The sequence below is a fragment of the Myotis lucifugus genome, unplaced genomic scaffold (assembly GCF_000147115.1).
Source record: "Myotis lucifugus unplaced genomic scaffold, Myoluc2.0 scaffold_149, whole genome shotgun sequence".
NCBI classification, from domain to species: Eukaryota; Metazoa; Chordata; class Mammalia; order Chiroptera; family Vespertilionidae; genus Myotis; species Myotis lucifugus.
In genome coordinates this window covers 934,675-948,585 of record NW_005871197.1, presented here as the reverse complement: position 1 = coordinate 948,585, position 13,911 = coordinate 934,675, and the positions used below count along the sequence as shown (strand labels likewise).

At 36.2% G+C, this 13,911-nt stretch overlaps 1 non-coding gene across 1 annotated transcript; it reads right to left on the bottom strand.

Annotated features, from left to right (window-relative positions):
- Nucleotides 1-2,668: 2,668 nt before the first annotated feature.
- Nucleotides 2,669-2,791, bottom strand: LOC111827304. Its single transcript, XR_002830800.1, has one exon. It is a non-coding gene; the product is annotated as a small nucleolar RNA SNORA28 (small nucleolar RNA).
- Nucleotides 2,792-13,911: the final 11,120 nt, after the last annotated feature.

The following is a 13,911-nucleotide window of genomic DNA, read 5'->3' as shown; positions in this document are numbered from 1 at the left end:
CTTTGCTATCACTGTTCTGATGAATTTAATGGTAGGACTTGCTTTATTTATGTGGCGTAAATGTATGTGTATAAATTTTAAATATCCCATGCCACTGAAACAAGACAAGATGGCATTAGTAATTTCTAATAGCAGGTAGTCCAAATGGCACACATAATCTTCCTTGCACTCATACTTTATCACTTTTTGGCATCAATGACCATGGAGGGTGGGGTTCCACAGGATAAACTATAAAAGAAAAAAACTCAACCATCAAAACTGTACTGGGGGTTATAGCCAGTTAAGTAAGGTTAAAAAAAAGAAATTAAACTCATACAGATTAGAAAGTAAAAAAGTAAAATTATCTCAAAAAACAGATAACATGAGCTTTCATGTAGAAAATCATAAAGGATGCATACATACTACACATGCACACACACACACACACACACACACACACACACACACAAATTACTTGAACACATTGAGAAGTTTAGTAAGGTCACAGGGTATAAGATCAATTGATATTTCTGTATTCATTGAATTCAAGGTTTTGGGACCTGATCAATGAAGAAGTCATGAATCAATGTAACAGTGGCACACAAGGTGTATTTTATTTAGACACGTTCCATATCAGATGAGCTCCCTTACAGACACTTTCCACAGCCAGTGGTGTGGGGCCACTGTTTTCATACAAGGTCATACTCCCCAATAACTGATCAGACCTTTTAGGTGCTACTTGTAAATTTAGCAAATTCCTCAGCAGAAACCCATTCCCAAACCTTCACTCACCTCTCTGAACATCCTTCCTCTACCATACTAGTATTGAAGTTTGTTGCCACAAATACTCCGTATCCCCTTTGGTAGTTCTCAAGGCATTTACAAAGGTTATTTTTATATTGTACCTAGTTTTTCTGGTTGTTCTAAGTAGTAAGATAGTTTGAAAGCAGTGCTTGCTGAATAGAAAGTGGTCCTTTGCTGTGGTACCCATGCACAGTGCAGCATCCTCCTTGAGAAATCACACCACGGCAGCAGCAGTGATTATGACTCCTAGCAGGAAACTATGAATACCCATAAGCTACCACATGCTGGCCTGGTGGTAATGTCCATCACTCAGTGAGAGCGTATTGAAAGTGACTGTTGTCTAAGACACTTGGGAACAATAAGGAGGTCAGAACCCCAAATCTGTGTTTCTATATTAATATATTCTGTTTACACCAATAGCTAACAAACTTAGAGTAATGGTTATTATTCAAAGAGAATGTTTTTTAGAGTACAAGTTGCATTCTTGGACATCACTGAAAAGTACTGTTTGTATAATTTAAAATACAATGAGTGTTATAAAGTATAAGAAGTAAAAGTAATTACTAAACTTCAACTTATACCTAGTAGGATTTTTTTTACCTCCTATGCTGGTTAATTGGGTATGAGTTTCCCCACTGAGGATTCTATAAGAAAAGAGAGAGCTATTCCATAGAACTACAGAATCATCCCTGTGGGAAGAATGATTCCTATAGAGTTCCTGAATATCAAAAATTATACTCCAAGTAAATAACATTGCCACATGTAGTTATAAAATAAAAGTAAAATGTTCTACAAAAATTATTTATTTATTAAATTGGTAAGATTCTTAGTTTCACTGAAAGTAATTTATTGAAAAAAATAGTTTTGTGACTCTTAATTCTCATATAAATCAAATTCTAGACATTTATAAGGACATTTAAATTTAGATGACCTTAGTTTATTCATTATTAATATATAATAATGATAAACCAATCTTGACCTGAGTAAAAGTTAATTTTGAGAAATGTTAAAAATCCATAAAAAAGTCAAGATTTGTTCATTCGATGTTAAAGAAAATATTTAGATACACAACATAGGAAAATAGTAGTCTTATAGTCTTAACTACTTTTAACTCAAAGTGAGCTTGAATTTTAGATTTTATATTTTGTATTCTAGAATCAAAATTGGTTAATGAATTCTAGTTCTGCAGTGAAATTGTCCATCTTTTCATGTATTTTCTGTAACATGTTAACCACAGTTGTATTAAAATCCTTATCAGTTCATTCAAATATCTGGATCATTGTGGATCTTTTCCTATCTTTTTCCCCCTTCTCATTTTCTATTTTGTAGTTCTGTTCCCTTGGCATACTAATGTGTTTTAGTTGAATAAAAATGTTATGTTAAAAATTATAAACATTTTATGTAATAAAATTACATTGCTAGAAAAATATTCATAGTAATATAAATATGTATTCTAAATCTAAAATATTATACATATTTTTATATTCTATAATTACATGTTTATACATATTTACATAAAAATATACCTGGCAAAGTGTTTTATTAGATAACTAGAGGCCCAGCGCAATGGTGCTCTGGTACGGTCCCTAGGCCTAGCATGCAATCAGGGTGCCCCTGCCGCCACCCACCCCAGTTCCCAATTTGCCATCAGTCGATGGGAGCCTGACGAGGGCGGACCAAAAGGTTTCCAAAAAGGGTCTTTACATATGATGACCTTCTTTGTAAATTGTTTTCCCTGTATTCTGAACAACTGACTTGTTCTAAACATCAAGTCTCAAATTAAATTTTATTTCACAAGAAATCTCTCTTATGAAGCACTAATCACTTATAAAGCATATATAATCACTTATTATAAAGCATGTTTCTTTCTTTTTCTTTTTTTAACACTGTCTAAGTCTATATAACGGCTTGTCTCATAGAGGAGAGCACCAGAATAGGTTAGACTTTGTTGCTGTAGCAAGCTCAAATTGTTAAAGCATGTTTCAACACTTATGCTATTGTTTTCTTTTCTTCAAAAAATTAAAATTATATATAAATATATTTTATAGATAGGTATATAAATTTATATATGTATACACATATATTTCATATTTTCTTGTTTATTGTTAGTCTCTCATATTATATATAAGTGACATATAAATAAATATCTTGACCAATGTGTTAATCATTTTACTTTCAGCTCTTAAATTGAAGAAATGGTGCATCAGATAGAAAAGTTCTATCTAGGGATTATTGTTATCATGTGAATTAGCTTTTCAGTAGAAAAACACACATTTATGTATGATAGAAAGCTTATCCCAAATGTTCTACTTTTCTTAGTTGTAACTATGTTTGCCAACAAGCTCTGTTAGCCCTGACAATAGAACATTGAAAAAAGGAATAGCACTTACAGATCTCAGCAATTTTTTCTAAGCAATTGCTGGTGCCACTCAAAGGGAGTCAGGAGTTCAAGACTTAATGCTCTAATAAAGCTGCACATCCCAAAGTGAGTCATTTTCAGTGATACTGCATCATCAGTAAAGTGAATCCAGATATCCTATACATTATGGTGAACACTTTCAAATCTCATCTCCCTACAGCGGTCCCAGTGAAATGAAGCTGAATAAAACAAATCCTGATTTTTCACATTTACTGTTATTAAAGAAAGGAACAAAGTAGTGCCAAGGGGAATGGAAGAATAAAGCTATGGCTATTCAGTTGTGAAGAAAGTAAATTAATAAAACCAACCCCATTTCTTTTGTACATGCGTTCAGCAGATGCCCCTGGAGAACAATTCCCTTTATGGAATAGAGTACGAATGGGGGATAGACTCTGTAGCCTCATAACTGGGTATTTTTTTTAGCAATATTTGCACTTGATGTATCACAACAAACTAATATGTCACCCTGTTTGCCACATGATGCCTGCTATTTTTTCCTGTGGGCTATTCCTTTTTGAAGTTAACTAATGTTTTGTAGAAACTTTGATAACTCTTATTAAATATGCCTTATAAAATATTATTGAGAAAAGAACAAAAACAATATGTGAATATGTAATTCTTTAAACATTTAAAACATATATGGTACTCTGACCTTATTTGAAATACTTAATCTGTGTGGAATTTTTTGTTGTTGTTGTTCTTGCTTGGCAAAAATTAATACAGTATGCTATAAAATCCTTTATCCATTTTGACAAACTGAACACCTCCAGGCTGTTCACCTGCCATGAGGAGGATTTTTCATTTCAATGGCTAGCTGAGTGATGTATGTACAGATATTTTCCAACCTGTCTGGCTTACTGTCCTTTTGCTTTAGTGAATTCAATCTAAGAATTAGTCCAGCATCCTTTAATAGCATACAGTATAGAAATACATTGAGAGAGACAGAAATAGACTTATTTCTATTTTTTTTAAATAATAATGAAGCCAAGTACTATAAAATATATGTTTTTGTCAGAATTCAGAATTCTAATCTACCAACAATTTTAGAGTGAGTTCCTGGTGATATTTTTTCAAGACTCCATGCTATTAAAGCATTTCTCCAGGATTAAAAGAATCAAAAGAATGTAAATAAAAAGACATTTAAACTGGTATTTGTCAACAGTTTTTTTATGGGGGAAAATGTAAATTTACTTCACTTGTTTAGTTCCATGATATACTGTTTTATAAATAAACTAATATGACAATATTTTGAATTTTGTGACTGTTTATGAACTTTATGTCCATTTTTCTTAAAAGAGAAACCTTTATAATAATGTCAGATAAAAACATTCCATTTAAAAGTAAATTAGAAAATTCCACAGAGTTGTCAAAATAAAATATGTGGATTCTAGATTAGTAAAACAAAAGAAACCAATTGTTTAGTTAGCAGATTGGCATAGAGACTTTTCTGAAATTATGAAGAAATATTCTCTTTTTTTTAATCTTGCTCATTGTATAATTAAAGACAACTTTCTAATAGTCAAATATTGAGTTCTAAAGTAATTATTAACTAATTATTAACAAAGTTGGCAAGAAAATGTTGACTTATGGTACTAACCTCACATTTACTGAACTTTTGCATAGTGGAGCTTGTAATTTAAATTTTAAACAGGATTCCAAGTTGATTTTTAAGTCAACAGTCTAGCAAAAATATCCAGACTACAACTGAGGAACCATTAATCTAAAGTAAAATAAAAGCAAGTAGGGCATTTGGAAATATATATATACAAATTTACTCACATAGTCACAGAAAAGAAACATCCTACGCATATAATAAAGAGGTAATATGCAAATTAACCCTCACACCCTCACAAGGTGGCTGCCTACAACCAGGCCAGCAGGGGGTTAGTGAGGGATGACCAAATGACTGAACAGCAGGCTGCATGGGGTGACCAGGCCGGCGGGGGGGCGCTGTGAGGGCCAACCAGGCTGGCAGAGGGGGGGGGGCAGTTGGGAGTGACCAGGCCAGCAGAGAGGTCAGTAAGAGGCGACCAGGCTGGCGGGGGGGGGCATTAAGGGGTGACCAGGCTGGCAGGGGGGCAGTTAGAAGAAACCAGGCTGGCAGGGAGGGGGCAGTTGGGAGCTACCTGGCCAGCAACAGGGGGCAGTTAGGGGTGACCAGTCCGGCAGAGGGTCAGTTAGGGGTGATCAGGCCGGCACTCAGAGGCAGTGAGGGGAGGTCAGGCTGGCAGGGGCGGCAGTTAGGGGCAACCTGGCAGGAAGGCAGATGAGCGATTAGGCGCCAGTGGTCCAGGATTGTGAGAGGGATGTCTGACTGCTGGGTTAGGCCCAATCCCAGGGAGTCCCGGATTGGAGAGGGTACAGGCTGGGCTGAGGGGAATCCCCCATGCACAAATTTCGTGCACTGGGCCTCTAGTACTATGTGATAAAAGCTTAATATGCAAATTGACCAAATGGAGGAATGACTGGTTGCTATGACATGCACTGACCACTAGCGGGCAGATACTCAACTCAGGAGCTGCCCCCAGCCTACAGGCCCCCAGGCCAGCCAAGATGGGTGACAGGGGGTGCCCCCCAGTCGCTCTGCCAATTGCCCCGTACATTGGCCCTGATCACTGGCCAGGCCTAGGGGCCCTACCCATGCATGAATTTCAGGCTGGGGGAAGCTCCTGCATTGAGTGTCTGCCCCCTGGTGGTCAGTGCACATCATAGTGACCAGTCATTCCACCAGTCATTCTGCTCTTTTGGTCAATTTGCATATTAGGCTTTTATTATATAGGATACCCACTGACATTGTTTAATAAACCAACATCCCTGCAAGTCATTTTGATATAAAAGAAAAAGAGAAAATTGAATTTTTTTCTGTATTTGCTGCTGAGATTAATAAAGTAGTAAGAAAATATAAAAATAAAAATATTTAGTAATTCAACTGAAGCTAAGCATATTCTATAATGAAAAGAGTCATCCTTTCCAAAGCTAGCTTAATTTGTTAAGTAATGATTGATTATTTAGTATGTGGTAGTTATAAATAACACATGGTGAAGGTACTTTTAGTTTACTGACTATTGTCCCTGTAACCTTTGAGTTTCATTAATGAATACTATGTCACCTGGGTAATATAGCAAATAATAAAAAAATTATATTTGTTATGCTAATTACTGTCAAAATTTGACTTCTATTCACATTAGGATGCTTTGTCATTCCAAAGTCATTTCAAAGTGCTTTGTCCGGTTCAATTTTGTTTTAAGGCATGAACTAATAATACAATCTTGCAATAACTGTTTTGGTTCACAATGGACCCTCCAAGATTTATGTTGCACCTTTAGCTATAAAATCCTGACAACATCTATTTTTTCTGAAAAGTTTTTGTTATTATTTTAGCCTCAATCCAGAGTTATTCCTCTTAATGTTAAAAAAGTTATAAACTGGCAATATCCACTCAGTTCTTATGGAGCATAGCAATAATCTTTATTCCTAGGAGAATTTTTATCTTTGTTTATTCACTTTTCCTTTCTTTTTATTATTATAAAAAATAGCACAGAATAAGGACGCAGGCATTTTAAGAATGCCTTATGCAATTATTTTGTCTAGTTTTGCTATCAAAATTCCCTGAATGTGGATTACATTAAGAGTTGCATTTGCTCTAACACATACACTTGTTCTTCTTTCTTTCTGCTTATAACCACTCTTCATACAAATAATTCATAACAATGAGGCAATTATTTTTAAAAAATCCTGTACCTGATACAAGGACAAATCTATGTATTTAGATTTTAAAAAATAATAATAGAGTTATCATACATTTATTGAAGACTATTATGTTACCATTTCATGATAACAAAATGCTTTTGGAGGGTTAAATATTTTCTGCAAATAATGAGTTGACAAAGTTCATGTAGGGTGAATAAAAGAATATAATGTGAAATCCAAAAAAAGCTCCGGTTAGGAAATCTCATTCTCAGAAGCATAAAAAACAACAATAAAGTATAAAAACAATCATCACATGTTATTTTAACTCTGATGTTAGAATTATCTACCCTAATAAGAAGTCTAGGTGGGACTAATAATATTAATAATGATGTGTTAGTTCCACATGTCACTAACAGTAGAGGGAAGTTATCACAAAATAAAAGTCAGAAAACATATTCTTCTAAAATTGTATTTGTGCTTTCAGCGTAAATATTTTAGGTGAAAATTTTAGTTTTCTCAAATAAATCATAACCTGTGATGATCATTGTTCTTAAATATTATATTTAAGGTATGATGTGGTATACAAATATGTTTATGAGTACGAATGTGTACATACATTTATATATAGAAGACATACAGTTTGTATCTTGTACTCTGAATTTCATTATATAAGGTAATAATAAAAGGAGAAAGATATTAAGAATATCCAATGTGTAAAACATTTTTATTTAATTAGACAAAGATGCTATGCTGAGAGGCTTAGAAATTAGAGTCAGTACCTTTTGGAAAGCATAATAATCCTGTTATTTAGAATAAGGAAAGATTACTTCCTATTGGTTGGTATTTTAGAAGGCTATGATTAGAATGTGGAAAGTGAGGCAGGGCATGGAGGATGAGTAGGATTTCAATAAGCCTGTATAATAATTTAAGACAATAACAGGGACATATCAGGGTTACAAAGGAGAATATTAAAAATGCCTTATAAGTCCAAATTATTGTTATGTTAATATGAATCCTTAGGAAAAATACTGGAAATGGAACCTGGAAATAGATTATGCCATTTTAGTTTATTTTATGATGTTATGTTAAAAAGCTGAGTATAACTTGGTTCATTTTGTTTAACCACAACTATGAAAAAAAGAACAATAGAGTTAAATAGCAGCTATGATTGTATATTAGTCTTTAGATTGGTGTATTATTTTTTTTCCTTTTCAGTATTATTTCCAAAATTTCTATTAATGTTGCAATTTGTGATAAACCCAAAGATAAAATGCATTAAGTATATGCTTCTGCTATATTTAAGAGTTATAATTTTGCAAATATTCATAGTGTCATATACAATTAACAATAGTATAGCTACTATTCTTAGCCTGAAAATACCCTTGTGCTCTCTCTGGCTTTTTTTTATTTTATCCCATTTGGTAAGAATCAGATAAAGTTCTACCATTTTTTTAAAAAAGCACTTTGGGACTTAATTTTGCATTTCTATCATCATTGAGAGTATTCTATTCATCTCACTAACTACAATAGCAATTCTCAACAGAGTAACAAATACAATAATTATATGTGCCTGTGGAAAATGAAACGCAGGAAAAATTTAAAATGAATAATACAGTGATTACTCTTTATAAGAAGTGTTGCAACCCAATAAGCAGAAGTGATAAAAAGCACTGCCCCAATGAGGTACATTAGGATTATTTAATAAAATCCATAATTCAAGCACACTATGTAAATATATAAGTATGTAAATATATGTATGCATTTGTATGTGTGTATATGTGTATGTATGTATATGTAGAGGCACTAGGGGAAACACAGAAGTGGAATAATGGGGAGGATTCCATCTTCCCATCTGCTTACATTTCCTTCTGAACCTTTGGTGGATGTCTGGAGTTATGATGAATCCATAGTGTATCAAAGTGTATTATTGTGATACTGTTAGCCTTTGTGAAAATGGGTATACATGAGAGAAAAAAGTACTTATATAGATACTCTGAGTATAGTTTTTTCCACAGACCCCACTGATATGGGTTATGAAATGTCTTTCACAGCATCCCATCTATTCCTGTGGTAATTGCATAGCTTTAATTTTAAAAGCCCTTTTTAATTTCTCTGCACTGAATCATGTAATAAAACTTAGTAAATGTCCTCACTGGCAACTTCCTTTATTTTCCTTAAATATGTCCTTTGTATCTCAGACAGAATTTCTTTTGTCAAACGCAACCACGGAATCATTATAATTGAGAGCTCCCCTTGCTCTGAACAGCATTTGAAGTTCTTAGCTTGGTATTTAAAATTCTTCTTAATAGGGGATTCCAACATGGCTGCAGAGTAGATGAAAGCAACACACAACTTCGGGCGCCAAACCTGAGATCCAGCTAAAACTTAGAACAATCAACTTGAATAAACAACAGGACACCTGAACAGGAGGATTATATCAAAGGATTAGGGAAAAGAGGCTACAAGAGACTGGTATGAAGGATGGAGATGCGGAGAGGGCTGGTCCCTGCACCCAAGGGCAGCAGCGTGAAGCCAGAAAAACATCATGGCTACAAAAGCCCTGATCCCGGAGGAAAGTGGGGTTGAGATGCCAGGGCCCCCAAATTAGAGCACCAGGGCCAGGAAGAAGAGCCTGCCTACCATATTGTCTACTGGAAAGAAGAGGGAGTCTGCTTGAATCCAGGATGATTTCCTTGAGGACAAATACACAGGGCCTCATGAGTACTCACTGGAGGCTCTTATAGAGAGAAGCAGACTGAGAGCATTCAGAAGCCATAAAGAGAAAATATCTGGGTGGCATCATTCAGGAGATCTGAAAGGTAGGTTTCTGAGGTCTGGTCCTGAGCCAACATCCCACAGGGCCTTCAGGCACCATCTCCCAGGGTCCACTACTTCTATTTTTACAGCACTAGCTGGAGAACGTGCACTAACCCTGTCCTCAAATACTGGTGACACCACCCTGCCAAGCTCAAGTCCAGCATAAAAAAACAGGGGACTGCACCCAAGAGGGACTAGAGGTGTTTTTTTGTTTGTTCGTTTGTTGTTGTTGTTGTTGTTGTGTGTGGAACTATAGACAGAATCCTAGATGATCATTGAACTGAGTGGCTTCAGAATAAGGGCCATTCTTTCCCCCCTCCCAGGTGTTAGGAAGGCACCACCCCATTGGAAGTCTCCCTAGTCAGGGTCTCAGGCAGCAGGTAGCTGCTGAGCGAGGGGGAGCTATGGACTTGCACCTCACCTGGTCCTGTGTCACTGCCAACATAGGGCTGCCTAAATTTGCATTCCCAAATCCTGTTGGCCCCACCCTTTTAAACTCATATCCACAGAGCGAAGGGGGCACAACTCAGAGCTTGGACATTTGATGCATCCCCCTCTATGCCCACCAGCAGGTTATCTGGCCGTGCCCTGAAGAGAGAGAAGAAGGTGAGCAGCTTTCTCCCCTCTAAAGGGCTGGTGCCACACTAAGTGGAGGACTGTCCTGATCTGTTCCTCCAAATCCTGCAAGGGAGAAGGGAGCAGGGTACGCCCAGCTGGCCCTTTCCAGCGAGGCTGTTTGGAGGGGGGTGGAGGCTCTGCTCAGAGCCAGGACATTCAGAGTATCTACCTCAGAGGCTCCAGTCCAGGGCTTGAGCAGGAATGGCTACAGAACTAAAAGGAGTTGTGGAGCTTGCCCTCTCCTGTGGCAGAGTTTGCACCCCCCCCCCCGAAAAAAAAGAAGGCTTTATAGATCTGTTTGCTCGAATCCCAATGAATTCATCCTGTCCTGCTGAGCTTTCTCCTGCAGTGAGGACAGCAGGCTACATTGGAACTGAAACTGCACTGCATGCCTCCTGGGGGAGATAGAGTTGGAGACACAGGTAGAGCCTGAATGGTATGACTCAGAAGGTGTCCAGTAGACACCTTCTCTCCATAGAGAGCCAGATCATGCTGCCCCAAACTAGGGAATCCACTAACATGGCAGAAAAAAAAATCAGAGCAACAAAAAGGAAAAATAATTCAAAAGAATGAAGATAGTTAAAGGGAACTGTGGGACAACATGAAACTTAACAACACCCAGGAATACCAGAGGAGAAGAAAATGAACAAGGGATAGTGAAACTGTTTGAAGAAATAGTCAGGGAAAACTTCCCTAACCTAGAGAAAGAAAAGGTCATACAAATTTAAGAAGTACAGAGAGTTAGTCCCAATCAAGATGAACTCAGAGATTCCTATATTTAAAATGTGCAATACTAAAGACAAAGGGAGAATCTTAAAGATAGCAAGAGACAGACAGTTAGTTACTTACCAGGGAGCTCCCATAAGGCTGTCGGTGGATTTCTCAACAGGCCATAAGGGATTACCATGAAGTATTCAAAGTAATGAAAAGCAAAAACCTGCAACCAGGACTGGATATGCAGCAAGGCTATCATTTAAAATTGAAGGCGAAATAAAGAGCTTCCCAGAAAAAAGAAGGCTAAAGGAGTTTAGTCCCACCAAAACAGCATTGAAAGAAATGCTAAAGTGACTGCTTTAAGAAGAAGAAACATAGGCATAAAAAATGGCAATAAATAAGTACCTATCAATATTGACATTAACTGTAAGTGGATTAAATGTTCCAATCAAAAGACAAAGGGTAGCTAAATGAATAAGAAAACATGACCTATATACATATGATGTCTACATGAGACCCACTTCAGAACAAAAGACTCACACAGGAAGAAAGAAGGGATGGAAAAAAATTTCCATGGAAATGAAAAACCAAAAGCAGAGGTAGCAGTACTTATACCTGACAAAACAGACTTCAGTAATAATAGGAAACTTTAACAAGCCACTGACATCACTGGATAGATCTTCCAGACAAAAATGAAAAGGAAACAGTGACTCTAAATGACATACTAGATAAGATGGATTTAATTGACATTTACAGAACATTTTATCCCAAAGCTGCAGCATATACAGTCTTCTCACATGCACATAGGAAATCCTCCAAGATAGACCACATGTTAGGACACAAAATAAGTCTCTGCATGTTCAAGAGAATTGAAATCATATCAAACATCTAATTGGATCACAGTGTCATGTACTAGAAATCAACTATAATTAAAAAACATAGAGGCTAAATTGCATATTAGTAAACAATGAATGGCTTACCAATGAGATCAAGAAGAAATAAAAAATTCTTGGAAACAAATGAAAATGAACACACAGCAACACCAAACCCATGGGACACAATGCAAGCAGTCCTGAGAGGAAAGTCCATAGTATTACAGGCCTACCTCAAGAAGAGAACATAAAAGGCATCCAAATTGGAAAGGAGGGAGTAAAATGGTCATTATTTGCAGATGACATGTTATTGCACATAAAAAACCCTAAGGACTCCACCAAAAAACTACTAGACTTAATAAATGAATTCGGCAATGTAGTAGGACACAAAATTAATACCCAGAAATCAATGGTATTGTTATATACTAATAATGAACTCTCAGAAATTCAAGCTAAAAAAAAACTCAAACAAACATACAAAAAAACACAATCACATTTACCACTGAAACAAAAAAAAAACTAAGATATCTAGGAATAAACTTAACCAAGGAGGCAAAAGATCTGTACTCAGAAAAAGTAGAGGAAGATATAAACAAATGGAAGAATAAATATACCATGTTCATGGACTGGTAGAATCATCATTAAAATATCCATTCTACCTAAAGCAATCTACAGATTCAGTGCAATCCCTATTAAAAAAAAATGGCATATTTCACAGATTTAGAACAAACACTCCAGAAATTTATAGGGAACCAAAAAAGAACCCAAATAGCCACAGCAATCTTGAGAAAGAAGAACAAAGTTGGAGAAACCACAATATCAGATATCAAGTTATACTACAAAGCCACCATAATCAAAACAGCCTGATACAAGAACAGGCATATAGATCAATGAAATAGAAGAGAGATCCCAGAAATCAACCCAAGCCATTATGCTCAATTAATGTTTGACAAAGGAGGCAGGACATACAATGGAATCAAGATAGTTTCTTAAATAAACGGTGTTGGGAAAATTGGACAAATACATGCAAAAAGATGAAACTAGACCACCAGTTTACATCATACACAAGAATAAACTCAAAATGGAGAAAATACTTAAATGTAAGTCATGAGACCATAAAAATCCAAGAAGAAACCATAGGAAGTAAAAACTCAGACATCTCATGTAGCAGAATTTCTGCTGATCCAACCCAAGAGAAACAAAGGGGAAAATAAACAAATGGGACTAAATCGAACTAAAAGGCTCTGCACAGCAAAATAAATCGTCCTCAAAACACAAAGGGAACCCACGCCATAGGAAAACATATTCGTCCAGGATACATCTGATAAGGGTTAATTTCCAAAATACATAAGGAACTAATACAACTCCACAAAAGGAAGATAAATAATCCAATAAAAAAATGGACAAAGGACCTGAGTAGACATTTCTTCAAAGAAGACATACAGGTGGCCAATATTCATATGAAAAAGTGCTCAATGTCACTAGTCATTAGAGAGATGCAAATTAAAACTACTAGGTATCATCCCACACCTGCCAGAATGGCTACCATCAATAAATCAACAAACAAGTGCTGGTGAGGATGTGGGGAAAGGGGAACCCTAGCACATTGCTGGTGGGAATGCAGACCAGTGCAGTCACTATGGAAAACAGTATGGAATTTCTTCAAAAAATGAAAAGTGGAACTGCCATTTAATCCAATGATCCCATTTCTGGGAATATAGCCTCAGAACCCTGAAACACTAATCAGAAAGACTATATGCACCCCTGTCTGTATTCACAGCATCATTATTTACAATATCTAAGATCTGAAAACAACCCAAGTGCCCATCAGTAGCTGAGTGGATAAACAAGCTGTAGTACATTTACACAATGGAATACTATGCAGCAGTTACATAGAAGGATTTCTTACCCTTCACAACAGCATGGGTGGACCTGGAGAATATTATGCTGATTCAAGTAAGCCGGTCAGTCAGAGAAAGACAAATCTCACATTATCTC